At 34.8% G+C, this 27,792-nt stretch overlaps 1 protein-coding gene across 11 annotated transcripts in view; it reads right to left on the minus strand.

Moving 5' to 3' along the window:
• Positions 1 to 27,792, minus strand: part of CEP128 (centrosomal protein 128) — a 357,353-nt gene that overhangs the window by 177,222 nt on the left and 152,339 nt on the right. The gene's annotated exons all lie outside the window — the stretch shown is intronic.

A 27,792-nucleotide genomic window follows, 5' to 3' on the forward strand; every position in this document is an offset into this window, starting at 1 on the left:
GAAAGTCTGCTCCATTCGTGTCTCAAACAAGAGCAGAGAGGAGAGAGGAAGCGGAACAAGACAGTCTCACATGTGAATTGATTTTCCCTTCCCTGTTCTCTGTCTAGAGAGGAAGAAGCTCATTAGATTAGCAGGGGTAAAACTGAGGGCAGAGCAGGGCAGGGCTCTAGCTCTTGATCACTGTTCAGGACTCTGAAAAGTGACTGCTTCTCAGGCTGCCCCAGACAGCAAAGTCACATCACCTTGGCAGGAGAACGTGTCAGATAGAAGGACTCGGGGTTTAATCTGCTGATTAGCCTTTGGTTCCTGTGTGGTCCAAAAGGGAAACAGAATCAGCTGAGGGTCTGGCTGGGGCACCTACCTGAGAGGCAGCCATAATGCAGGGAGGCTGCCAAGCAGATGGTTCTGTGGGATCAAACTGGTCTCAGAGGAACTGAGGGCAACAGTGGGAGTGAAGGTGAGATTAAGTCGACTGGTGCTACAGGGAACTCTGCCCAAGATGAAATGTAGCAGATGACAATTATGCCAGCTACAGAGTCCAGCCATTAAATAAACATCAGCAGGGAGGCAACAACCAAACAGATGAAGAACTTCACTCAGTGACAGGATCCAGGGGAGCTACATCTTCTCTTATGCCTCAAAGATCCATAAACCGACCCCACCCAAGATGTCAAGGTTATCTGAGACACTAAGCTTTATTGGCCCAAGACAGACTAAAACGGACTGTTTTAAATTTTAAACTAGATCTGACACTGAGTTCACACTTGCCCACTAATTTTCCTTCCTGCTCCACCCTCTGTCTTCCCACCTCGTACATAAATAGTCCGTTGTTTTAGCAACTCAGGCTAAAAACACTGTTATCATCTTTGACTCCTCTTTTTTCTCAAACTCCACAGCTACGCTCCCCTGTGCTCAGTCTGCTCCAGCCACACTGGCTTCCTTGTGGTTCCTCAGATATGCTGGACACCGCTGCATCGGGGGCCTCTGCACGGTGCTTCTCTGTGCCTGGGGCGTTCTTTTCCAATGGCACTTTTTCAATGAAGCCTACTTTGATAATCTTATTTAAAATTACACTTTGCCTTTACTGGCATTCTTCAACACCCTAAGTAAGCCTCCTTCTCTGCTTTTCCCTCATGGCAATTATTTTCCAAAATACTCTATAATTTACTTATTTGTTTTTGTTTCTTGTCTGTCTCTTGCCAACAGAATGTAAGCAACACAGCTGTGGAGATTTTTGTGTATTTTATTCACTTCAGCTATATCTTTAGTTCCAAGAATAGAGCCAGCATAATAGGAGGCTCTTGACAAATATTTGTTCAATGGATGGGATAATTAACCAAAATTTCAATATTCAAGACTAAAATCAGATTAGCTACACACTGAATTAAGGAAATCATATTTTTCTTATACATCCATTTACCCTTGACATTACAAGTGCTCAAAGATGATTTATTGTTCCTTGTATTATACTTCTGACCATATTTTTATGATCACCCTTGCCCATTCGCCAACACAGCCCCTGGACTAAGCACTGTCTGATGAGACTAAAACCGAAATCATGAGTTGTGTAAAAATAGCAGTTTACATTTATTGAATGTTTCCTAGCTACTGTTTCAACCAAGTTATATATATATATATATATATATATATATATATATATATATATATATATATATATATACACACACACACATACATGTGTGTGTATATATGTGTGTGTGTGTGTGTATACACATAAATAAATATATGTAAATGTGTGTATGTGTGTATATATATCAGTGTGTTTAATATAAGTACCAGGTAAACAATATATTAACCTCATTCAACTAAGAGACAAAGAGGTTGAGAACTTACCCAAGGTTACAATATGATAGCAGAATTTGATCCTAGGCAGTGAAGCTTCAGAGCTATGCTCTTAACTTCACCCTATAGTTCATGCATTTCCAAAGGCTTGCTTAGATACTTTGCAGCAACTGCCTGCTTATTTTGTGTACTAAACTATATTAAGAGCTAATTTTAAAAAATCAAGCAAAGCTTTTTTTCTAAAAGAGGTACAGTAACAAATAAATAAAGCGAAACACTAACCAAAATATCCATACACGGCAGGGTTTTTTAATCGCATAAATGTCACCACCTAAAAATGTATACTCTAAAAAGATTATTTGTCTGATTTTACTACTCTTATGTAACTTGAAGTGAAGTAAAGGAAGACTTCATAAAATACAGAGTGAAAATATACAGACTGACAGATGTTACAGGGAAAGGTGGCCAGAATAAAAGGCAGGCAGAATCAATCACTGCTGTGTTAGAACACAAGGACCTTGGGAAAATCACTTAATATTCTGCGTCTATTCCTTCATTTGTAATAGAGACAGTTGTTAACAAATAAGGTATAAAGGGATGGTTTTCAAAACTATGATGGTCTCTAAGTCCAATTAAGTTGTGTACATAAGTTCTCTCACATCTACCATAAGACTTCAATTCAGTCTCTTTAGCATCCCAACCTGTTAACATGTTCACTGAAGACTTTCAATGGACTTTGTGTTTGTTGTGGCACATTTAAAAACGCTTTTGCTCAACAACATCAGTTTTTAAGAACTTATTTGGGTCTTATTCTAATTTAAAATTTTTAAATTCCAAAGCTAGAAAATAAGAAATTAGAAAAAAAAATTGTACTATTTTAACTAGGTATGATACCTGATTTTCTCATATCAGTTATTTCCAATTCAAATATTAAAAACAACGTAATCCATTTTTCAGCTTTTTAGCATGTGATAATTATAGACTCACATGCAGTTGTAAGAAATTATAAAGAAAGATGGCTTACATCCTTCTCCCAATCGCCTCTGATGATACCATTCTGTATAACTGCCATTCAATATATCATATCCAGAAAGCTGACGTGTTGACATGGATACAATCCACAGACTTTATCTGGATTTCATCAGTTTTTACCTGCACTCGCACGCATGCACGCGTGTGTGGGGGGGATGTATTCAGTTCCACGTGATTTTATCATCTCATTATATGTGCAGATTCACGTGAACGCCAGTGTAGTCGAGACACAGAACAGTTCCTGCACAAGGACCCCTCATGCTATCCTTTCATAGACTCAGCTGTCACCCTCTCTCCCTATTTTCTTTTGAAATAAAAGGAAACCAAAGACAATCGTTTGGGCATTAGCATCTTAATTTAGATTCAACCCACAAAATGATTATTAATAAAACTTTTAACTACTAAATTTAAGAAACTATTTAGATTACCAAAGCAGATGCTCATATAATGGAAAAAAAAAAAAAACAGAAAAAATAACACCTTTATTTGTTCCTTACCACACGATTAAATTTAGAATGACAGTATCTCTGGGAAATAATTTCAATATGTAGTCCTAGATCAGTATTCACTTGGAGAACGAAGAAAATCATAGAGCAAACATTCCAGCCAAAATGTTAACATTTTAGCCACAAGAATGTTCAAACTAAATTGTCTAAGTGGGAAAAAAATAAAAAAGAGGTAACATATTCTAAATAACATTTAGAATTTAGTTATTTAAAAATGATTGTGGGTGCAAAACAAATGAGATGTCACAAGATAGATGTACATGTTCCCATATTTTATATATAGATGCATTATGTGTGATAATTACACATACGTATTAGAATTCTGAGGCTCTAGTGCAAGTACACATATTTTCCCATCACATCTGTGCTTCAATAAAGGCAAATAACTTATTCTTATAGAGGTGTTCAAGATTATTCCTCACAAGCTAATAAACTACAGGTATTTTAGGCCTACTATTTTATGCTTGAAAATGGAAAAGGTATTTTAACTATAATTTTCTATAAAATTAAGACAGCAATGATGTTGAATTACGCCAAAATTTCCCCTAGATTGATTCTGTCTTTCCTTCTCTCCATATTCCCTTCTCTTTCCTTCTTCCCTTCCTTGCCTCATTTTTTCCTTCCTTTTTAAACTTTTTTATTATGGAAATTTTCAAACCTATTCAAAAGCAGAGAGAATAGATCAGTATAATGAACTGATACACACATTACCAGTTACAACTTTTATCAATATATGGCCAATCTTTTTTCATGTATACCTAAAGCCAATTTTATCTACCCACTCCATATCTGACTATATCATGTTATCTGTAAATATTTAGTTTGAACGCTGTTTTGGCTAAAATAAAATAATTCTTATTTAAGCATAATTGCAATACCTTTATGACAGCTAAAAAATAATAATGCTTTAACAGCATATCATCAAATGCTATCCTACAATGTTTTTATTTCTATGACTTTTTTTAATGTTTGTTGGAAATGGGATCTTGCAATGCAATTTCATGCACTGCATTAACTAATAGTCTTCTTAAACCTCTTAACCTACAGATTCTCTCTCCAGCTCTTTTTATTCTCCTTGTAATTTTTTTTTATTGAAGAAAACAGATCCTTTATTCTCCAAAGTTTCCCACAGTCTGAATTCTGCTTATTAATGATTCCTATTTATTTACTATAAATTGGTAATGAGATCCAGAGCTTTGATCAGATTCAGGTTCAATTCCGTGTGCACGTATATGAGACAGAGGGAGCAAGACTACCTCATAAAGAATAAAGAGTAGGATGGTTTTAAAAATATCTGAAAATCTTCAACGCTTTCCCCCATTGAGAGGTGTGAGGTGGGTAGAATGGCTATGGAGGAGGGGCAAGTCCTGTTCCTTCGATATGAGCAGGCTTGTAACTAGATTGTAACAACAGAACATAAGGACTTCTGAGGCTAGGTTAGAAAAGGCAATGCAGCTTCTACACTAATCCCTGGGACACTTGTGCTTGGAGCTCTGAGGCTGCCATGCTGTGAAAACATGGAGCCATGAGGTGCCATGTGGCGATTCTCTTGGAGATGACCCTAGTCTTCAAATCATGCCAGCCCAGAGAGCCAACACTGAAGAGACAGCCCTCTTACTGCTGCATATTCCTACATATTCCTCCTTCGACCAGTCCCCTACTGAGGAACAATGAGTTATTTCTAGTCTTTTGCTATTAAAAACAATGCTATAAGAAGTAGCCTTATGCACTGGCTTTTTGTATTGTTGCCACAGTATCTTTGACATAGATTCCTAGAAGTAGGATAGAGGAGTCAAAAGTAATGCTTATAAAAATTAACTCTATTCAAAGTCTACTTCAAAGGAGTTGTACCATTTTACACTCCCAGAAGCAATGTATGAAAGGGCCTGTTTCCTCACAGTTCTCACTCAGCCTTACAAATACTGTCATACATTTTGACTTTTTAATAAGTTGTTTATACATTAGGGATATTACCTCTTGTCTATGTTAAGACTTGTAAATATTGTTCCCAGTCTGTAATTTGTCTTTTTGTTTTGCTTATGGTAGGGATTTCTCAGCCATTTAAAAAATTTCCTCTGCAATCAAATCTATCAATCTTTTATCCCTATTGCTTCTGAATTTTAGCTAGTAATTGGGTAACTTCTGCCTACTGCCAGACTATAGAAGCATTTGCCCATGCTTTTTCTAATATTTCTATAATTTAAATTTTACACTGAAGTCTCTGATCCCTTTAAAGTATATCCAGTGAGGTACCAAGGCTAGATCTAATTTTACCTTTTTCCATATAGATATCCACTTATTAAGAAGTCTGTCCATCTCCACTGATTTAAAATTCCAACTTTAATGTAGACTAAATTCCTTTAAGCATTTGGGTCTATTTCTAGATTTTCTATTTTGGCCCACTGGTCTCTCTAGTCATTTTTTTTTTTTTTAATAGACGTTTAGAACTACCCTTTTCCCTTTTTCTGGATTTTCTGGATTTTCCTGGACATTCTTACTTTTTCATTCTTCCTAATGAATTTTATAATCAGCTTTCCAAGTTCAAGTTTTTAAAAAATGAGATTGTATGTGTATGAGATTGCATTACATTTATAAATTAATTTAAGAATAAATGATATCTTTATAATATTTGAGCCTTCCAAGCCAAGAAAATGATATGTCTTTCATTCCTTCTAGTATACGTCTGTCCTTCTGATGTGTTTTAGCTTCTTCATATGGGTTTTGACACTTCTTGCTAAGGCTAGTTACACTTACACATTTTATTTTCTTTTTTTGGCAAGTTAATAGGGTCTTCAATTTTATCAACTAGATTTTTTCTGAGTGGTTCAGTTTATTATCAACAATTTTGATGCTTTGCAAATGAAATGGCTAATGAAGCATTTGCTGAGCTTGAAACTTATAATGGGATCAATATGATTTCACATTTGCCTCTATAATTAATTTACAAATACCACAAGCATACTGTCATCTTTCTGTCATATTATAGAACAATATGACATATCTAAAAACTAAGAGAGTGACTAAGAACAAGAGAATGGCTAAAAAGGGAATTCTCTTGTAAAACAAAGGGGGAAAAAAAAAAAAAAAAGAAAGCCAGCATAACCATTAGTTCTGCAGTAATTACTTTTGAACTCTTGAACTTTGTCGGGGCAGAAACAGATATTTTATACCTATACCTACTTGCAAAACACAGCTATTTATTAAAGATGGAAATGGACAGTCTCAGAATGACAAAATCATGACAAAAATTGGTGCAAACATAATCTTTTTTTAAGCATAATCTGAACAGTTTTTGTGTTCTCATCTGCCTTACTTGATAATTTGTTACTAGGCAAGAGACTTTATTGACTTTGTTTTTTTATGGGTGACCCCACAATTATATGAAATTAGTATATCATATTGAGTATAGGTTAGAAAAGTTAATAAATTCTAATTAAACACTCAGAAAAGAAACAAGATATATCTATTCCCAACCACTTCAGAGTCGATTGGATTCAAACATATCTTTGCACTACCTATCAAATTAATAATTTTTGAAATATTGCAAAAAAGTAACAATAACTTTTCCACATTATAAAACTTAATTTCTTGGACATTTCCACAAGTTACTTTGGGATATTATAGATACTAAAGGATAGTTATTTTTATTTATATACTTTCATTAAGTACTGTACAACTGAATATAAAATAAAGCACATCACTCAGTTCTAAAAACAATCATCCAATTCATCCCTTGGTTGATCTACATATCGGTCTGACCAAACAGCCCATAAATTGTCAGGAATTTTGCAGCATGTACATTCTATTGACTTTAATTGGATATTTACTTGAACAGAATAAGAAAAAAAAATCAAGTGATTTAGAAAAACCAGAACTGACAATGTGCAAACTCTAACAAAGCATTTTACGCAGAACAATTTCAAGGCCATAATATGATTTTGGAAATAAACCATCTGATATCCAAATTGTCCAATAGAGTGATACAAAAAATTATAGGTTAAAATCATTAACTTGCACACTCTAGAGCATTAACGTAAATCTTGATAATTTACCAAATAAAACATCCATCCTCTTCAGAAAATGAAGTATGGCAGCTAAAAATAAAACAGCTCTTTTGGCCTACAGGAGAAACTATCTTATTTTGTTTGTTTGTTTTTCTGCTCTCAAGAAATGGTTTCCATTTTTTCTCTAGATTGAGTTAAATGTCAGGCTGAGGCAATATAAAACCAAAGAATCCACTTAGGACACTTTCCTCTAACTACTCTAAATCAGTCCTTTATTACTTGGTCTTTTTCTTTCTAATGAAGTAAAAAGAACATTCCCTTTAAAGTGTGGTCTGAAGATTGATGTATGACACTACATGATAAATATACCTTTTGCTAGATAATGCTCTGACCTATCTGGAAAGAAAACAAAAGAGAAAGAGAAAGAAAGAGAGAGAGAGTATTTACCACACTCATGATACTTAATAAAGTGCTAAGAAATAGGATCAAATAACATAAAAACAATCAAGTTCTTTTCAAACAAACATAAGCAAGAAGTCAGCATAAGAGAAAACAAGAAATTGCAGTAGCAGTTTATGTTTTCTAAAATGGGGTAAAAAAATGGGGCATAATGGTATTTACTTATTTAACTATTTGCATGCCAATTCACTTCGGATTATCTTATCCTACTCAAACATAAGTACATAAAATTAGTTTGTTCCTTCTGGTCTAATTCCAGTAACTATACATGGACATCCTAGGGAATTAGTGTGTAATAGCATAATTCAATAATCCTCTTTAGAAATAAACTTTTTAATTTGAAGCTTTTTTCAAAAATTGACATAAGAGGGTGGAAAAGTTTGAAAATAGAAACGCTAGAGGTAAGACCCGCCCCCTACCCAATAAAGGATTTGAGACAGACACTGGCAAGAAAAACTAGTGCACACATTCTCTTAAGAGCTCAACTGACACATCTCAATGCTGTACTGGAGAGTCTTGATCATTTTAACTTCTGCACTCCCAAATGACCCTATCAGGTCTAGGCGGGCTGTCTTTAACATTTTTAGGGTTATAAAAGGAGGCCCTACAGACTATGGCCTTCCCTTCCCACCCAGGACTCTATCTAGCACCATGAGGGGCCCCAGGCGTTGGAGTGTGGATAGCACTACACACATCTGACCCCCACTGCTCCCTCAGACATCTGCACTCCAGCCACCCCTTGGCTCTAGAGGTATTCACACTGTCCTTGGGAAGACAGATCTAGGAAAGGGGCGTGAACTTTTCCTCCAAGCAGGTGCTTGCAGTATGATCAGGGAATTCTGGGGCCTTGAGAACCCACAGCATGGTCTAGAAAAGATACTATCTATGGCTGTAAGTGGGTAGCCATGTTCCCAGGGCCCCACATATTCCTCATCCTATATAAGGGCACTCAAAAGCATGAGGACCAAGGCAGGCACGGGATGTCCCCTCAAAGGGCAGCCCAAGATCACAGCGATCATCAGGACTTCCATACACATTCAACTAGAAGCTTTCTTAAAGTTCTGCCAATCAGTCTATCAGTCAGGAACACATCAGCGATCTCGCCATTAATATTCTGCAACAACAGATAACAAAGTCAGCAGCCGGGGTGTACTCTCCTTGAGCCTTGCCTTCCCCATTAGAGCCAGCTCAGGCTGGACCAGCATTCTAGTTCCAAATGCCACATGCCTATAAACTCAAATCTGTACAACACAAGGGTGAGCTAACTCCACCTTTTGCCAGATAACACCCTGACCTATCTGAAAAAAATACAAAAGTTAAATTTAGTCATATTACAGGGAAATCAAGGAAGACACAGGCATACTACCAAGTCGAACAACACTGTAGTTCCTTGTTACTACTACTAATAGAATAGCTATCAAGAAAAGAGTTTTATGTGGAAGGCATTATAGGTAAAAAGCAGTTTTCCACTGCTCCTAGCATTATCCTATTAAATAAGTAAAAGGAAGCATCACACTCGCTCACCAGAAAACATATGATAGTTGATATAAAACGCTTCATAATCTGATAGCAAACTAGATTTCCAGGTTCATCTTATTTCATTCTTCCTCTCCCACTTCTCATCTACTGAAATTTACTCCTGCTTCTCATCTAAGAAAAATAGTTTCTATTATTGCCTTGCTGAATCTGGCCCTATCTCCTGGACAAGGATGGCCTTTTGAGAATTCTATGACTTTCTGTGGACTACTTCTTTACCTGGCAAACTCCTACTACTCTCCTACTTACTTTCAGAGTTCACCTGAAATAGCCCTCAGTTCCCTGGCCCATCCAGGCAGAGATGGTGCTTTCATTATTTCTGCATACAGCACTTTAGTAATACCTCTAATAATATATACAAAGGTGCACTGAAGTGACTATCTAGACTACTGGGCTATAACCTCCTCTACAGGAGAGATATAGTTTTACTATTCTTTGAATGTCCCCAGGCTAGCACATAGTAGGTTTATTTTTGCATGTGTATTTAAAGCATAAAATGTTTTTAAATATAATAATTACTGTTTAGCATCACTTACAAGTACTGAATAAATTGACAATAATGATAGTGATTTTGTTTCTAATTTTATGTAGATTGTATTCATCATCCTACAACTTGCCTATTTGCACAAAGAATCAAGAGTCAGCTGCATGGAAAATCTTGGTTATTAGAAACTATGTAAAAGCAACTGGAGCCTAGCTATTCAATGCTGCAGTTTCCTATTTTATTTTTCAGCACCTAGTGTTTATCTCTCTTGCTCTGCTGAGTAGTAAAAAGATGGAGAATTAGATTCCACAAATATTATTTATGCATACAATTTTAATATTCTGAAAAAATAAAGCTGCTTATAAGAATATACTGAATATTGTATTCTTTTTCAATATAGCAAAGGCCCACAAAATATAAAAATGTAAATCTCAGACACCTAAATGTACAACATACTTCTCCCTAAACGGTCCCGAGTTTTCTTTAGGATGTGGGCATACAATTGGAATTTTATAACATTCACATGAGTGCACTTGAGTAGCATCATCCACACACACACACACACACTCATACATATACACACACACACACACACACACACACATTCATACTCATTCATTCACTCTCTCTCTCTCTCAGCTATTTCTCTCATTAGGAAGTTAAACACCACCATTCTGAGCTGGGAAAGGCAAGAGGGAAGAAGCCTATTGGGGACATCTGATATAAATGGAATCATACAATATGTAGTGTTTTATGATTAATTTCTTTCACTTAGCATAATTTTTTCCAGGTTCATCCATATTGTAAAATATATTAGTACTTAATTTCTTCTTATTGCTAAATAATACTCCATTTAAAACTATACCACATTTTATTTATCCATTTATTAGTTGATGAACACTTGGATTGTTTCACATTTTGGCTATTATGAACATTTGGCTGCTATGAATATTTGTGTACAAGTTTTTGCGTGAATATGTTTTCATTTCTCTTGGGTATATATCCAGAAGTAAAATTGCTGAGTATTATGGTAGCTCTATGTTAAATTTTTAAGTAACTGCCAATTTCCCAAACTGTTGCACGATTTTACATTCTCACCAGCAATGTATGTGGGTTCCAATATCTCTACATGCTCACCAAGTTATTATCTGTCTTTTTTGATTATAGTTGTCCTGGTGGATATGAAATTATATCAAATTATGGTTCTAATTTACATTTCCCTGATGACTAATAATGTTGAACATCTTTTCATGTGCTCATTAGCTATTTTATATCTTCTTTGGAGAACTGTCTATTCAGACCTTTGTCCACTCTTTAATTGAGTTATTTGTCATTTCATTACTGAGTTGTAGGAGCAAAGAAAAATACCTTAAGCAAAGCAAAGGTTAATTGAGAAAGAAATAATGGTCAAATCCAGTATGTCATGGTAGTTCATAAAATCTGTAAGCTTTAAGGGCAAAGACTCTGCTGTCACTCACTTTTAAGGATACTTGTCCTTTGCAGAGTGAGTAGCACAATCAGAAATAAAATATTTTAAAGAACAGATGAAAATACTGGGAATAGAAGCCTTGAAACAAGGATGAGTCAGGATCTTCAGTTCAAACAGAAAGCTCTCATACTTAGAGATATTTACAACTAAATTTCACTTCATGAGTCAATTTGAATCAGCTGGCAGTAACTTCCTGGAACAATGTCGTAGGTAAGATGCTGAAGTTGTGGCTGACTCCAAGGAAGCTTAGTTATGTCTGCCAATAGCATCAGAAAATGAGATGGGAGTGCATCATCTCTAAAAAGGTTTATATATCCTGAAAATATAAAAGCAATTCAAGATTTTTTTGAGACATAAAGGTTAATTTTAAAAGAAGTTAGAGATATTGAGTATACTCTTAATATTTGAAAGTGACTAAATGAAATGTAAGAATTGTGCTTCCACCAAAACGTTACTTGGTGCCATTATCAGAATCAGAATATTGAGTAAAACAGACCACTTATCTAACTTAGTATGCCATTTTACATGTATCTTCTCAGAGCCTCCATCACCTAATACTCATTTTCTTGTATCTTAAGAAAACCAGAATGGTGAGTGTTATTTTCCCATTTAGAGAACACGCGAATCAGACTAGAAGGATATCAAGAAGTCTTACACAATTCAGTAACAATGATCTTACTGGTATAAATGACAGTTTGTACAAATTATTAATGCCAATTCATTAATTCTAGTATAAGCATGATTTCACAGTATGACTTTCATCTTGTCAACAAGTCTCATAGTATTTACTTTAAAATTTCAGTAAAAAAAAAAAATGCTGCCTCAAAAAAAAAATTAAACAACTAATGCCAATGGACCCAAAATTTATATACCATAGAAAGACAATAATTTTAGCAATAAATGTTATAGTCTATAAGTATATAACCATTTTGTGTTATATATGTGTGTGTGTGTGTGTGTGTATATGTATATATATATATCATATAGATATTTTACTTAAGTTTTCATAAATTGAAGGACTACTAGTAAAAATTCTGGACAAAAAACACATAGTAGCAGAAAAAGTGGAATTGTCATTTGCAAACTAAATAAAATTAGTTTAACATGATCTTATAGTGAAGCATGGATCCTGACTGTTCCTGCTGTGTGTAGTTAGGGATGTGATCAGGAGCACTAATCTGTCAAGATTCTGCTTGTAAGGGAAAGAGAGCCAAGCTTAAATAGTTGAAGCCAAAAAGGAAGGAATGAAATGCAGCATCTGATCAAAAAGAGCACAGGCATAGATGAGGGTCAATGAATATAGGGTTTGGCACCAGCCAGCCTGTCCCTTGCCCACATTTTTAGTTGTTTTCTGAGTGTTAGCTCATTTCTCTGCTATCACTGTTTTCTCTTGACATAGACTAAGATCTTTGACAGAGAAGGTTTATAACTGTTTAATATCATGTCCAAAGCAAAAAAAAAAAAGAGCTTTTCCCTCCTATTTTGAGTTTAAAATTTTCAGTCAAGGAGGGACTCAGAATGGCCTAGACTGGATCACAACTCTTGAAACAATCCCTGTGTTGAGGGGAGTGAGCTACCAGGTCAGTGCAGGCCCAGTTAAAAAGCCGTGGGTCAAGATATAGTGTCCTTTAGAACACAGAGGGAGATATGGGGCTAGGAATTCAATAGATCAAACAGATAAGTGAGAAAATTAAGTTAGGGAAAAAAAGTTTAGCATACAATTATGGCAATCCAGTTACCAAAAGACAATTATTTACTTCTAACAAATATTAACTGTGCACCCACCACAGAAAGGGTATCATATTTGGTCACTGGCCTTGTGGAGTTTACAGTCTTGTGGGAAGGACAGATGATATATAAATACATGATCAAATATCCGAATAATATTACAGCGCTATGTGTTCTACAGTAAATTAAAAGGCTGCAATAATAGAAATAAGGGAAGGGACCTAACTCAGATTGGGTGATGGAGCAAGGTCTCTCTGAGAAAACATCATTTAAGCTGAGATCTAAAACATGGGGAGGTCAAAGCATGTGTGTCTGGGAGTGGAGAAGTCTGGGGGTATGAAGTGAAGTTCAAACAATAGGTGTGAAAAGCTAAGAGGCAGAAATGAGCTTGGTATGTAAGAGGAACAAAAATAAGACCAACATAAAAGATGTCTAGAAATTAATGCTTATGTTGAAAGGGAAAATGGATAAAGTTGGAGAGAAGGCAGGAGTCAAATAGAAGGGATGATGTAAATCACGGTAATGAACTTGGAATTTTTTTTTTTAATGAAGTGCAAGGTAGGGTTAAGGTAGGGTAGTAAGACCATATAATTAATGTTACAAAATAATTACTCTGGGTTGCTGAGTGGTAAATGACAGCGATGGGCTGCAGTTTAATGTAAATAAGCTGACATAGAGTCTTTTCCTGCAACCTGATCGGGCTACATTTTACAAGGGACTCTTTCCTACATTATCCAGGGATCCAAAGCATTCTCATTTAACCTTCATGAGTTTCCATTTCCTTGTTAATAAATCAGGAATAAAAATATCTACCTCGAAGAAAAGATTAACTGAGAAATTATATAATGTCTCTAATATAGAGGTTGGCACGTGATAAGCATTCAGAAAACATTAGGTCCCTTTTCATTTATTTCCCGTGTAGCTAATAAAAACTCTTTTGAATTCATTAGAAGACAATAAATTTTGAAAAATTAAAAGCTAAAGACAAACAACTTTGTCTAGGCAGTCAAAGCCTAACACTCCATAGTCTGAATGGAAAATAACTTTGGCCTGAATAAAATATTTACTAAGCTCTAAACTCTAAACCAAAAATAATATAACCTCTGTACTCCAAAGAATGAACTCTGTATTTAATAACCATCTGAATTATTCACTGCAATCTATACAACACAGAGAAAACTCTAGGTACAGAAGGTAAATAAATCTACTCAATTGAAATATCATTCCTTCTGATTTGCTAAAGCTATCTTATCTACTACCCAGCTACATAAATAACTGTAATTCTCTACCATTTGTTTTTACACAGATGTATAGAAAACTAGGAAATTCAAAGACTCTAACCTAAGCAAATCATTTCTACACATCTTTAATTTCTCTTCTTATATTTTGGTATGGTGGCTGCAGTCTTTATTGTAAGGAGCCCTAAATCATTTTTTAGATATAAAGAAAACAATTTTTTCACAAATAGAATAGTAGAGTATATGAGCTTCTATTTACATCTATCATCTGGGACTTTCTCAAAGGTTCTCAACAATCCTGGCAATCCTACTACAGATGAAGATCTCATTAAATGAATGATGAGACGAAACAATGGCCAATATAAAAGGTGTTCTATGGCTGTGCTGTCCGATACATTAGCCACGAGCCACACACGTGGCTACCAAGCATGTGAAATGAGACTGGCTGGATGCAAGACGTGCTATATGGGGTAGAATACATACTGAATTTCAAAAGCTTGATATGAAAAAACAATGTAAAATATATTGTAATTTTTCATATTAAAAACATGTTAAAAATGACCATGTTTAGGATATAATGGGTTATATAAAATACATTATTAAAATTAATGTAACATTTTCACTTTACCTTTCTTAATGTCGCCATATGATAATTTTAAATTACATACGTAGCTCACATTTGTGTCTCATTTTTTTTTTTGGATAGTGCTACTCTATGATGGCATACATTTTAATTAAATCAACTCTGTATAAATTATTTATAGTTATAGGAATCAGGATATAAATAAATGAATAGATAAACAAGTAAATAAAGTTCATGATATAGCTCTGCTTAAATAATTTCACAATATTACTTAGTAATTGTTTGGGGAAAATGCTGTTTAAATAATCAGTTCAATGTTAAAGTTAGTATTACATTTCATCTTATGAATAAATATGTATTAAATGCTTATGGATCACACACAGTGATAGGTCATTAAACCCGATATACCTAAGACAAGGTCTGTGCTCTCACATGGTTCATAGTTTTATGGGATGATATATACAAGAAAACAAGTAAGTGCAATAAAATTTTTTATGCTTCGAGAAAGACATCAAATGGTTCTCTCAAAGAAATGTGCGTGGGCATTTTTCTTGTTTCAGAAAATGGATAGTGCGACTAGTAATTAATATTTAGAGGCCTGGATAACCAAAAGTCCTTCAACGTGTGGCAGCATCCTACACCACAAAGAACTGTCCAGTTCAAAATATTCATGGTGTCCCTACTGAGAAACATGCAAGGTCATGTCCCAGTGTGGTCAAGACCACCACTGCAGAATACAACATAGACATAGTAATTATTTTCTGATGCTGATTCCTGAATAGTGGGGTGACTCCAGTCTAAGGGAGTAATCAACATAAGATGGTACACAAAACCATCTCTGTTCTTTGGTGTATAAATGCATATACACACATAAACATATCACACACTTATCTACATGGTGTGTGTGTCAATAATAACATTCTGCCATTCTCAGTGTAGGAGAAAAATAAGTTTTTTGAAGCATTTAAATAGAATTTCCATATATAAGCAAATAACTTCATTAGAAAAAAAATTTCCATTTGCAAATACTTTTTTTACTGAGCAAGAATACAAATCTTGGCATTCTTACCTGATTCCTAATTGACAAGTAAGGAAAGAGAGGGGAGGAGGGGAGAGAACCTTCTGTCACTTGTCAATAGAGAGGTAACTCTTTATTCCTTTTAGCCGTTAGAAAAACTACTGCCAATCTAGAATGGTATGGTGAGCAAAAGATAGTCACTAACTTAATACAAAAATGTCAGACACTTTAAAAAAAAAAATGAGTCAAACTACCATAAATAAAAATTAGGGCATTCATTATTTGATCACAATAACTTTTAAGTATATATGAAATCCATAAAAATGTCATATTTCAATGTGAAAACTCATCTCTCCCACCAAAATCAAAGAAAGATCCATTGAAGAACTTACATTCTAGAATCTTATTCAGGCTTGAGGCAACAGAAATGTTTTAATCCATGCTTACATCTAAGGTAGCAAAGCTATTTGCCTCAAAAATAAGGGTGTAGTACTCTTTCAAAATGCCTTACTACATAATTATCTCTCTAAGAAGTAAAAAACTTTGAACCATAAATTATGGAGGGAAATCTAGCATAATGGGGGAATAGTGTCCAAAAACTGATACCCTTTTTGCATTAAAATATTCAGGGCTAATTGTGATTTTAGCACTTGTTTTTATCCTTGCTTTGTTCATTGGCCAAACTTAAACACTTCTCATCTCCTTCAATGAAAAGTGGCTCAATTATGTTCCTGGAAGCATGAGCAGGGTTCCTCAAAGCCTAATTTTAAGGTCTTAATTGGCTGAGGCAATGAGAGACCATACAAAGCCCACTTCACAGAGAAGGGCAAGATTGCCAGGTCACTTGAGAACAGATGAAGAGCTAACTGAAAGCTATTGCTGAAATCTTACAGTTCTGGGAAGTTTCACCAAACAGTAACTTAAACAGAGTGGAACACAATCATCCATCATACCACAGAACCCAGAGGGGTGGGAGTTAGCTTGTAGAAATAGAATAATAAAACGGAAACAGTCATCTTTACTTAACAATTGAATATCATAACAAGTCAGGCAAGCATTACGGAGACTGAGTACTATGACTGGTTAGGTGATGTGTTGATATCAAATAATTGGTTATATCGTCTCATAACCTCAGGAACCATATACTTATGATTCGAGAGGGTTACTACTTACTACCACTTCTGTTCATTTGGTACTATGAGACCTGTAGCTGACTATTACCTTTGCAAAGTTGAAATAGTCATTCATCCATCCACCCATTTAACCACTCAACATTTTTTGTTTGTTATGCAATAAAAGACATTAAAGAATATGAATAAAATTATCTTGGCCCTCGAGTAGTTATTATTTAACTAGTAATAATTAATAATTCATCAATATACACATACTATAAAAACATCCAATTTGAAAGAATTTTAAGTAAATTCATTCCTTTGTCATTAATTGTAACCACTGATGATAGGTCTCCAAAAATAAGAGAACAATTTTCACTTGTGAAATTCAAGACTCCATGGAAAAAGCAAAGTTAAAGGTCCAAATTAACCTATAAAAAAACTTTTAAATTACTTTATGTTCATATTAAGATTGAAGATACATAATAAAAAAATATATAAAATAATACTTTATACTTTTGGGTTGATAATAGTGAAGACTTGGTAATGATTCCCATATATCATCAGAAACTTCTCCTGAATGAAACGTCATAAGATGCTTATAAATTTGTTTTACTTTGGTGTTACAAAAAAATTCAAGGCTTATTTTTTTTAGGATAGTTCCCCATACATTTAATACTTACTGATTATTTACTCTAGACTACCTACCCTGGTTATTTGCTACTTTGTCATTCTCTTATTACTTATACAACAACTATTGAATACCTACTACCTGTTTCTGCAAAAAAACAAAAAAAATCAAGGTGCCTTTTGTCATTAAGTTCTACCTCCACCTGCCCTTATTACAAGTCAAAGGTGTTTCATTTATTTGTTTGATTTTATTCTCTATCAACCATTGGAATTAAATTCTTAAGTTCAGATATAGTCTATCTCATTCTTATTTTCCCAAGGCTGTTTATTGGAGAAAATTTCCTCTTCCTTATTTCTAGCATCTATTCCAGAACACAAGACCCCTCTTTTCCAAATTATCTCCAACAGGAATGACTGACAATTAATGAAAATTAAATACATGAGCACTAGAAGTTCTTTAATTTCAAGAATTATAATATGCTACAATTTGGTACGAAAAAGTTCATGTTGATCAAAGGATACTGTAATTCACAATCAAAATTAAAGTCTAAGAAAAAAATCTCCTTTTGGAGAAAATATGCAACATTAAAAACACAAAAAATCTTAAATGGCATCATCCCAATTAATTAACTTACATGGAATAATCAGACATTGGTTATTTTGAAGCTACATTTGCAGATCTTTAGAAATTATGAGACAAATGAGATCTAAAAAAGCTATTGTTCCCCCAAAATAAATCTTCACCAATAAATGCTCTAATGATTCACTTATTCTCCTCCTCACCTGGAATAAGAAAAGGGAAGTAGTAGTATTAGGGAATATACATAAAAATAAGTAAGAACCCTGTAAGATCCTCTTTGTAGTCAATTGGCACATCTATCTTTTCTATTTCCAATCTCTAAATCCCCCAAACCATAGGTGCTTCCTTTATTCTCGTGTAGCTTAGAAACCTACACACACCTCCTCTCTCCTGTTACCATGACAGCTATGATGCACCTGATTTAGCCAAAGCAACAGGTACTAATGACATCTGACTAGTAAGGAAGCTTCTTAAGTAACAAAAATCATAAAGAAAAGTTCTCTTTATGAGTGCTACCGTAATCTACAATTTATAGTTCCTCAGGACATTTATAGCATTTCATAGTCACAGAAGACAGAGAAATGATCCCTTCAGAGGCTGCTTCTTTGGGGGCACGAAATCTACATGAAGAAAAGAACTCTAGAATGAACCAGAGCCATCCCATCAACAACTTTTCCCTTTTGTAAAATATATACCCGTATTAATCCTTTTCACAGCTTTACATGTGAACTTTTCTGTAAATCCTTATCTGAATTAGATTTACTAATGCTTTCACTAAAAGTAAAAGGATGTCTCTTTGATATTTGGAAACCCAATGAAACAACACATGTTCCAAAGACACTACTAGGTAGTCACTGAAAATAAGTCAATTTTAGCTTTCTTATAGCTTGCCTGAGCAAGACAAGTACTTTCATTAGCACAAGCAGAACTGAAGGAGAAAAAGTAAACCACACAGCCAAATGTGCATTATACAGCCATAGATCTCACTTAATATTTCTGCCCACGTAATAATAAGAATAAATGGGTATTTCAAAGAGAAGGAGTTTTTCAAAAGTAAGTATAGTTAACGACTATGTACCAATTTCTTACAAAATGAATTTTGGGGTGGAGATGCTGAAAGGTGAATAACATATTTGAGAACTAGAAATTTACAGGAAGGACACATTTCGAGGTACTCCTAGAGGAAAATTGAACTAAAGAAAGACTGCAAGAAAAATTGCAAATGAAAAATAAAACAGAGCTGTGAAAGTAATTGGATGCTTAGTCACCCGGACATGCTTATGGAGGCATGGAGATTGAAAGGCCACCACAGTATCACTGTGAAAGAGTTCAGACTGGTTTACATGGAGGCACGCATCCAAGGAAACACTTAAGTCCCGTCTAATGCTGACCTTACGCCAAGACTTACGCAAAAATAATGTTACAATTTGACCTGGGTGGGGGATTGTGAAAAAGTTAAGTACTAGAGTACATTAGTTTAAGATGAAATAAAGATCAATTTACACTAAAGTTTTAAAAATTCAACAAATAGAAAAGCTTTTCCTGCAGAGGCTACAGGAGGAGGGGCAGGTTTTCATCCAGGTTCATTCCAGATGTTAGAGGCAGCTATATAAAGGCAGAGAGAGCAAACCCTAGAGCAACCCTCTGCCAGAAAGTGCATTTTAAGTATTTGCTTCACAGATTCCAAAGGAGTATGTTTCTAAGGGAACTGTGTGTAAAGCATTAGTATTGAATTCAAACCCAAAAAGCAAAAAATATCCCGAATTCTTCTTAACTCTTATTCTTAATGTATTTACATCAAAGTGTCTTTCTTCTCTCTTAACATTTGATTAGATTATATCTCTGCCTGGGTTAGGAGGGCAAAAAATAGTGATAATTTTTAGATTTAAGTAGAAAATTAGTATAAACATACATGTGGATTTCAATACTGCAGAACAGTATAAATGCAGTAGGCCAGAGTTGCATTTATTTAGATTTCTGACCGGAATGTATCCACATATTAACTAGTTATATTCCTCCTCTTTTAACAGTTTATTTTTTCAGAACAATTACGTGAAGAATGTTTGCTTGGAAATGGGGTATTTCATTGAAATTGCATTTACCTAATTTCTCCTCCTTTAATGAACACCACTATGATAAACATATTTAGTGAACTACATTATGAGAATCAGTGTGTTTAGAGAGTACATCTGAAGACATATTATATAAACAGCAGCCATTTTTCTCTTCCCTGTACTGTCCTAAATAACATTTTAACCTCACTATGAACAAAGATACAAATACAAAAGAGAATCCGTTGGAGGTCTCACTGATATGTAGGAACAAGAGAATGCGTTACTTAGGTCCACACCTCTGTGGTGTGTTCACATTAAACAGCTGTAGCCACAAAGTGCCCAGGAAGCAAGCCCAGTACCTTATTTAAATGAGAGTTCACAATTTCAGCCCTAGAAATAATTAACTTCTATAATTGTTTACAGTCATTAGCATTTCACTACAACTAAATCATACTACAAAGATGCCTCCCCTTCAGAAGATCTTGGAAGGAAGGACTCCTTCCCATAGACATTGTAGACATTGTAGTTTCTAGTAACCTCATAACTTCAAAGTATTCTTACATCTTAGCTAAATCCTTCCAGCTGTTTACTTCTCTTTTCTCCAGATGAAAGCGCTTCTTTGAAAGGTATGTTGAGTCACATTCTAAAGTCAGAGAAGAAGATAGAGAGAGATGTTGACCCAAGGGAGACAGCTATAGCAGTGCCAGACTTAGCTGAGGCTGTAGGGGGAGATATGACTATGTTAAGGGGGGAAAAAGGAAGAAATGGTGGATTGCAGATTGGATATTCACCTGTCCTGACCCCAGTGAACTCTGAGAGCTTTGAAGGGAGCCAAATTTCTCATGACCACAAAAGTCTAAGTTAGTAAGAATAGTTCTTGAAAATAGTTGTGCCATGGGGTTTATGCAGATGCATATGAAAACTAACTGGTTGTCCTGAAAACTACAGTATCCTTTAATCACTATGAATTTTAAAAACACTACAGAAAGGTGTGGCCTTGGGTGACTGATTAGGTAGGACATATTGCTTTCGTGGTGGAGGCACATATGAGAAAAGATTTGACCTTATTTTTCTGTTTATGGGAGAGAGAGTTTGTATATAATGTTACAGTTCATTTCATTAACTGGGCCTGAGGCTTGCAGTTCCCATGAGCTATTCAAGAAATTATACACTATCACATACTAAAATAATGTGAAAGAAATTTTTAGAAATATTAAAGCTATCACGAGAGTTTATATCGAAACAACTAAACTGACCATTTTTCCTGAATAAGCATTTCTAGTGTTTCAGTTGTCATGGAAGCCAAGAAGACTTTAAGATTTTGACAGAGCAATTTTCTTTCTAACATTTTTCTAACAAAAACTTGGTCTCCTTACAACTTCGGGGGATAGATCCTAATAAAATAAGGAAGGGCAGATTGTTTCCAGTTTGCAAGGTCCACTGGAGCTGACTGAGTCACGCTGGTTCATTTTGATATGTGATATGGTGGCAGGACACGAACTTGAGTTTCGCAAAGTCCTCTCCCATCTCCAATTCACTGTCCAAACTTATGAGAAACAACCAACCCCAACTTGCCTCCCAGACTCAGCTGCCTGACTATACAATGAGATTAATAAACTCACGTGGCTGTTTTGAGGATTAAATGAGATATTACACATTAAAACCTGAATATTAATTAGCAAGCTCTCGAGAAACGTTAGCTTCCTTCATTCTCCTAAGGCCACCTCAATGACAATGAGGGTGCACAGTTGAACATAAAGGTCTAACATAACTTGTAGGGGACTGTGGTGAGGAATCTTTTCAAAATGTGACATCATTAAGAAATGAATTTTAAATACTAGAGTACAAGGTCAATGGTCTCAATAGGAAATAAAGCAAATCTGTACTCTCTCATGGTTGCTACGATAATCAACTGTTTCAAATGATTAAATGATTCATCTAATCTAGAAAGGAGAATGCGGGATCGACATCTTTCCAAATACTATTATGAAGAATTTTAAGACTTTACTCTGGAAAGATAAATAGGAAAGGGATTCTCTTATTGCCAAGTATCCTAGTTTTGAAAGATAGAGGGAAAACAGCTTAGCTAATAAAGAACATCACCAGGATAGTTTGGTGAAGTAATTCTGAATTATTGTCTAAAATGTCGTATTTGTTCCTGGGTCTTTAAGAATCAGGAAAAAAAATCAATATTAATGTTTGTTTTCTTTTTGATTGGTAGAGCAGACCTAAGTGTCTAGTATAGATATGATATGGGGGTAAGGCTTCTGATAAAGACAGCATAACAAACAGGACAGAGAGACAGGAGGCTAAATCTGTGCTATCCATTTGTCCATCTGTCTGTCCATCCATCCATCCATCCATCCATCCATCCATCCATCCACCCACCCACCCACCTGTCCACATACCCAAATATCCAATAAGTATGTTTATTTCTTGTTTAAGTAAAAAATATGGTGCTAAATGCAATGGGAAAATAATGGTCTATAAAATAAGAGCTTAAAACTTAATATCAAAAGATATATATATCCAGATACCCAGAAGAAAAGGCAATAAATGGCAAATGTCCTATAATTATATCCTAAAGTTTTAATAGTAATTCAGTGGTAAAGAAAAAATGTCTACTAGCAAGGATGATAACAAGGGTACAGTTTTCACATAAAGAGAGGGGGGAAATGGTGGGGCTCCTGTAAGAGTTTGAACTTTATTTGTTCAGTAGTGAGAAAGTCACTGAAGGTTTCCGAGCTGAGAAGTCATGGGCTCAAAGCTGTGCTTAACGAAGATTTCACGTGGCAGAGCTGATGAGAACAGCAGTTGTGTACGTGTGCACACGTCTGTGTTTTCTCTAAGGAAACGCTGTGGGGTGGAAGTCAATTGTAGGATGTGTTGCAAGTAATTCATTATAAAAAATAAAAAACCAAAGTTTAGAATGATTTACTTTCTTGTATTAATCTGAGAATATTCAAGGTTATTTCTAAAAGATGTCGCCCTTGCCAAATACTTTGTTAAATAACAGAGAAATGGATGGAGGATAGCTGAGGCCTAAGGAACAGTGTGAACTTGAACATTACCAACTGGAATGTGCCTGCTTGGGAAAGGCATCTGTCATGGGGCCTCTGGCCGATTCATAGGTGAAGACCAGTTAAGCAGAAGGTAGAGGTTAAGATCTTCAAAAAAGAAACTTCAGCAACCCTTGAAGATGTGATGTAATAAAGAGCTAAATAAGACAGAGGTAGTCTAAATGGAGACGGAGGAGTAGATGTGAGAAAACAGCCAAGGAAAACTATAGACACCAGTTGCAGGGGACAAAGTGGGAAAAAGTAATATTTCCTTCAAATTATAAGTTAAGGGTAGTTTTTAAATGCTCTCAATAATAGATGAATGGGTGAGTAGCAGAAAAACTAAATCAATAAATAAATAATGTACACAAAAAACATAAACAATGCAACTCCATGTCTAGCCTATACGCTAAGAAAAATACTTACAGTCTGTGAGTCCCTTGCTCGTTTCTGTCCTACAAATAAATTCTAAGAAAGAACTCTCTGTTCAACCATCCACCACCTGCAGAAGTGGTACAGAGATTCAGAGGAAGAGAAAGGAAAAACAGAAAAGTCAGCTAAAATGAGTTTCTCAGAACACTAAGAACAGTGAAACCGTAGGAAAAAAATCCTTTAAAAGTTGATACCACGATTGGTAGAGAGAGACAAATCAGATACATTAGAAAGAACCTTTTGAAATGTAGAGTGTTTTTTAGAGTCAAAGCCTTGAACAGAACAATAATTTTAGGAGACTGAACGAAAAACAAAAAAAAAAAACAAAAAAACTGCCTCATATCTTTATTAGTAGTAAAAATACTTATCCTCAGAGCCATCTATAAGGCCAGCATAATGGAGAATAGATCAGATTCATCACTAAGCTGGCCCTATACCTTGGATATCTGCATGTGACAAATATCATCTTGTGGAAGCAACTTGCAAAAAATATAGTCAGGAGAAATGTTCTACAGTATAGATTAAAACTCAAAAGAGTTCTACTAAAACAGGCGTCTCAAAGTCTTATAGCAAATTCAGTAGCTACCTCCCATTCTTCCCAACCTTTTCTCCAAATAGGTACTGAACATATACGAGGTAAAAATCAATTAAACCCAATCACAGATGTTGAGGAGCTAATAGTCAAAATAAGAAAACCACTATGCAAAATATTGTGATGTGAAAATGCCAAAAATAGTAGTGTATTCAAAGTGTTAAAAAGGTATTGGAAGAAAAAGTACCTAATTCTTGCCTGTGTTTTTTCCAAAATTCACTGATCCACTTTTATTTTTGACCTCATCTACCGTCCTCTTTCCTGCTATACCAATTAACCTTTCTTCCACTTGTTCAACCTCTCGTATTCCTGGATCCTTCTACTCAACATTTACAGCCATGTTAAGCTTGTCTATGATGAGTAGCTAGTAGAAAATACTCTAAAAGTTATATTCACATTAATTCTATTATAAATAAACTATTTTAGCCATACGCAGTTTTGACATACTTTGCTTACATTTTTGATATTCAGGTATTAAAAATTTTTTTCACATGTTATTCTAGAGAGCTAACTCAAATTGTAGTATAAAATGGGAGCTAGAATTACTACTGACAATGTTATAGTGTTCCCAAATGAATCAGAGAGCTCTTAGAGAATATTGTTATGAAATGAATAAAAATATAAATGGTTTCAATACTTCCACTGTAAAATGTAATACATAACTGAAATATTAGGAAAAAACAAATATTTTTTTACCTAATCCTCACGTGTCATAAACAAAATGTAAATCACTCCAATTAAATTACTTAACCAACTTCTGCCAACTATTTGCTGATTTGTCTTTTGGTTTTGCAGAGTTCATTTTGGTTAGGCAGAATTCATTGTGATTTTTTTCCACTAAACGTTAACATTATGACTCCCCTGTTATCTGTGCAGCTGTCATTCATTCACTCTTTCAGTCATTTATTCGACAAATATTTGACATATCTACTATGTGCCAGGTTCCTTCTAGGCATGGGGGGATATAGCACTGAACAAAAAAATCAGTACCTTCATGGAACTTCCATTCTAATGGATGCATTCAACTAAACACACTTCTCAGCTGTGTGTCATTCCAAACCTCACTGAGGCAAGAAATAACCTCTTTCTGAACCAAGATCGTCCTCTGAAAGCTGCCACACTCAGTCATTGCTAGGATAAGACTTAAAACTGCTGAACTAAAGAAAAAAATGAATTGTATACTTGAAACCTATATAATTTTATTCACCAATTTATTAACCTATATAACTTAATTAACCAATAAATTTAATTTAAAAATAAAATAAAAAGTAGGGCTTAATGCATCCTTTCTCTACTGCCTACCTGCTGGTGAAGGCACAGGTGCTAACCAAAACAACCAACCTGAGCAGTTAGTCCTTTGCTACAAAAACAGTATTTTCTGACGTAGCTGGAGGACCGTTTCCCTCCGTCCACATCCTATTGTTATTTCCCTTTCATTCAGAAAAGGCAAATCAATAACAGAGACCTTGACAATGGCTTATTTCATCCTTACATGCACATTCCCAACATGTGATATATCACAGGAAGGGACAGATTCAAGAAGCCTGACTCTAAAGTCCACGCTGCTCAGAATTACTGTCTTCCCACTTATTGTACTGGTCATAGTATCGAGTTAATAGGAAATTAGTGAAAATCCCACCCAATCCAGCAAAGCCAAATGTGTCTAACACCTACTCCAAAATGGAAACTGGGTAAGGAAATCAAATTTTAGCCTTATGGAAAAGGAATTTCAGAGGTCGTGTCAATTTCTAATTACTCCAGAAAGAAAAATTATGTCTGCTATATAGTCGCAGCCACAACCACGGAATAACTGGAAAGCAAGAAGGGTCCTGTGTTTAAATGAGTCCACAATTTCAGTTTAAGGAAAAATAAGTTAAGAAAACCGCCTGCTATATTTGTTCATAATCATTAGCATTTTATACAGTCAGAATGCAACTATATCGTACGATACAGATGTCCCTCTTTCCGATGATCTTTGAAAAAGAAATCATTCCAACTTCCACATAAATTTTAAATGTTAGTAAATCTCGTAGTTTCAAAATATTCTTATAGAGAAACACTGGCACATACAGGAGCAGTAGGTTATCAGAATATTCAGAAGGCAGGCAGCAGTTGGTTTATTAAGAAATTATTAAAAATAACTATCCAAGTTAAAAAAAAATATCATACCTAAATCCTACCAGCTGCAGTTTACATCTCTCTACTATTGTCTTCATTGTTAATCATAATAATGAAGAATTTCTCAGTCAATCATTAGTAAATTTCTCAGAGGTTCATAACATTAACTCTTTAATAGATTTTTTTTTTCTCCTTTTGGAACACGCCAGCACAAATCCACAGGCCCAGAATAGCCCAGGAAGCATAAGACAACTCATATCTACAAATCTGGCAGGACTCACTGACAGAATCTCCTTGGACACGTGTCTCAGTTAACCTGGCATGCATCGGTTAATATGACCTTAAATTAAACTGAAAATATTTGCACAGAGGATGGCATGTTTCTTTTATAAATAGGTTAACCTGGCTTACCTGACATGTAAGTTTCTAATATAATGAAGAGAATCAAATATAAATTTCAACAACAACAGACTTTGATACTTCAGAAATACTTAAATTTAATCCTCAGTTTTGCTGCCCTTCACCTCTTTTAGGAATACTACTATAAACAAATGCTAAAAAATAAAAAATAAAAAATAATAATAATAATACTGATGTATGCAAGAAGAGATTGGGGTGCAGGTAAGTCTTGGAGAGGATCTCTCTTCCTCCTCGCCATCTCGTGAAAATCATGCTGCATTCTTCAAGATCTAAATCAATCACAAGCCCTCCTAAAAGCCTCCGACTAGGGCCCTCAACAGAAGTAATCAAGACTCCCCTTCTCACCAGGAACATGTTGCTTATATTTCTAGTAACATATTTATTTCATCCTACTTCTTAATAAACATGTTTATCAGTCTCTATAACATAACAACAGATTAAATGCAGAAGCAAAAATGAAAATGCAGCTGTCTTTTTTTAAGACAGCAATAGAGATTTGTAAAAGTGCAAAACAATGTCATTCTTCAGTATTTTTGTCTTGGAAAAGAGTTAAATTTCATGAACTTTATGATAATCTTTATATTAAAGGATATTTTTATTTCTTAGTTTTAATTTTTAATATGGTTAAGTACTGATACACTTAAGTCACAATAAAATATTTGAGAACTCAAAGAGCTTTTAAGAATATAAAATAGTCCTGATACCAAAAAATTGAGAATCACTATAGTACAGTAATAAACAATTTTTAAGTGGTACTAGGGAGAGGATAATCCTGATAACTAAAATAAAAAACACAACTTTTATTTTAAAAAGAATTACCATATGTTAATGTTTAGTTTTTCTTAGTGAGACACTATATTAAGCCTCTTTCTGGACCTTAAATTAATAAAGTTCACCAATAAGGAAAGGGCTGAG

Source organism: Pteropus vampyrus, unplaced genomic scaffold, assembly GCF_000151845.1.
Source record: "Pteropus vampyrus isolate Shadow unplaced genomic scaffold, Pvam_2.0 Scaffold32, whole genome shotgun sequence".
Taxonomy (NCBI): domain Eukaryota; kingdom Metazoa; phylum Chordata; class Mammalia; order Chiroptera; family Pteropodidae; genus Pteropus; species Pteropus vampyrus.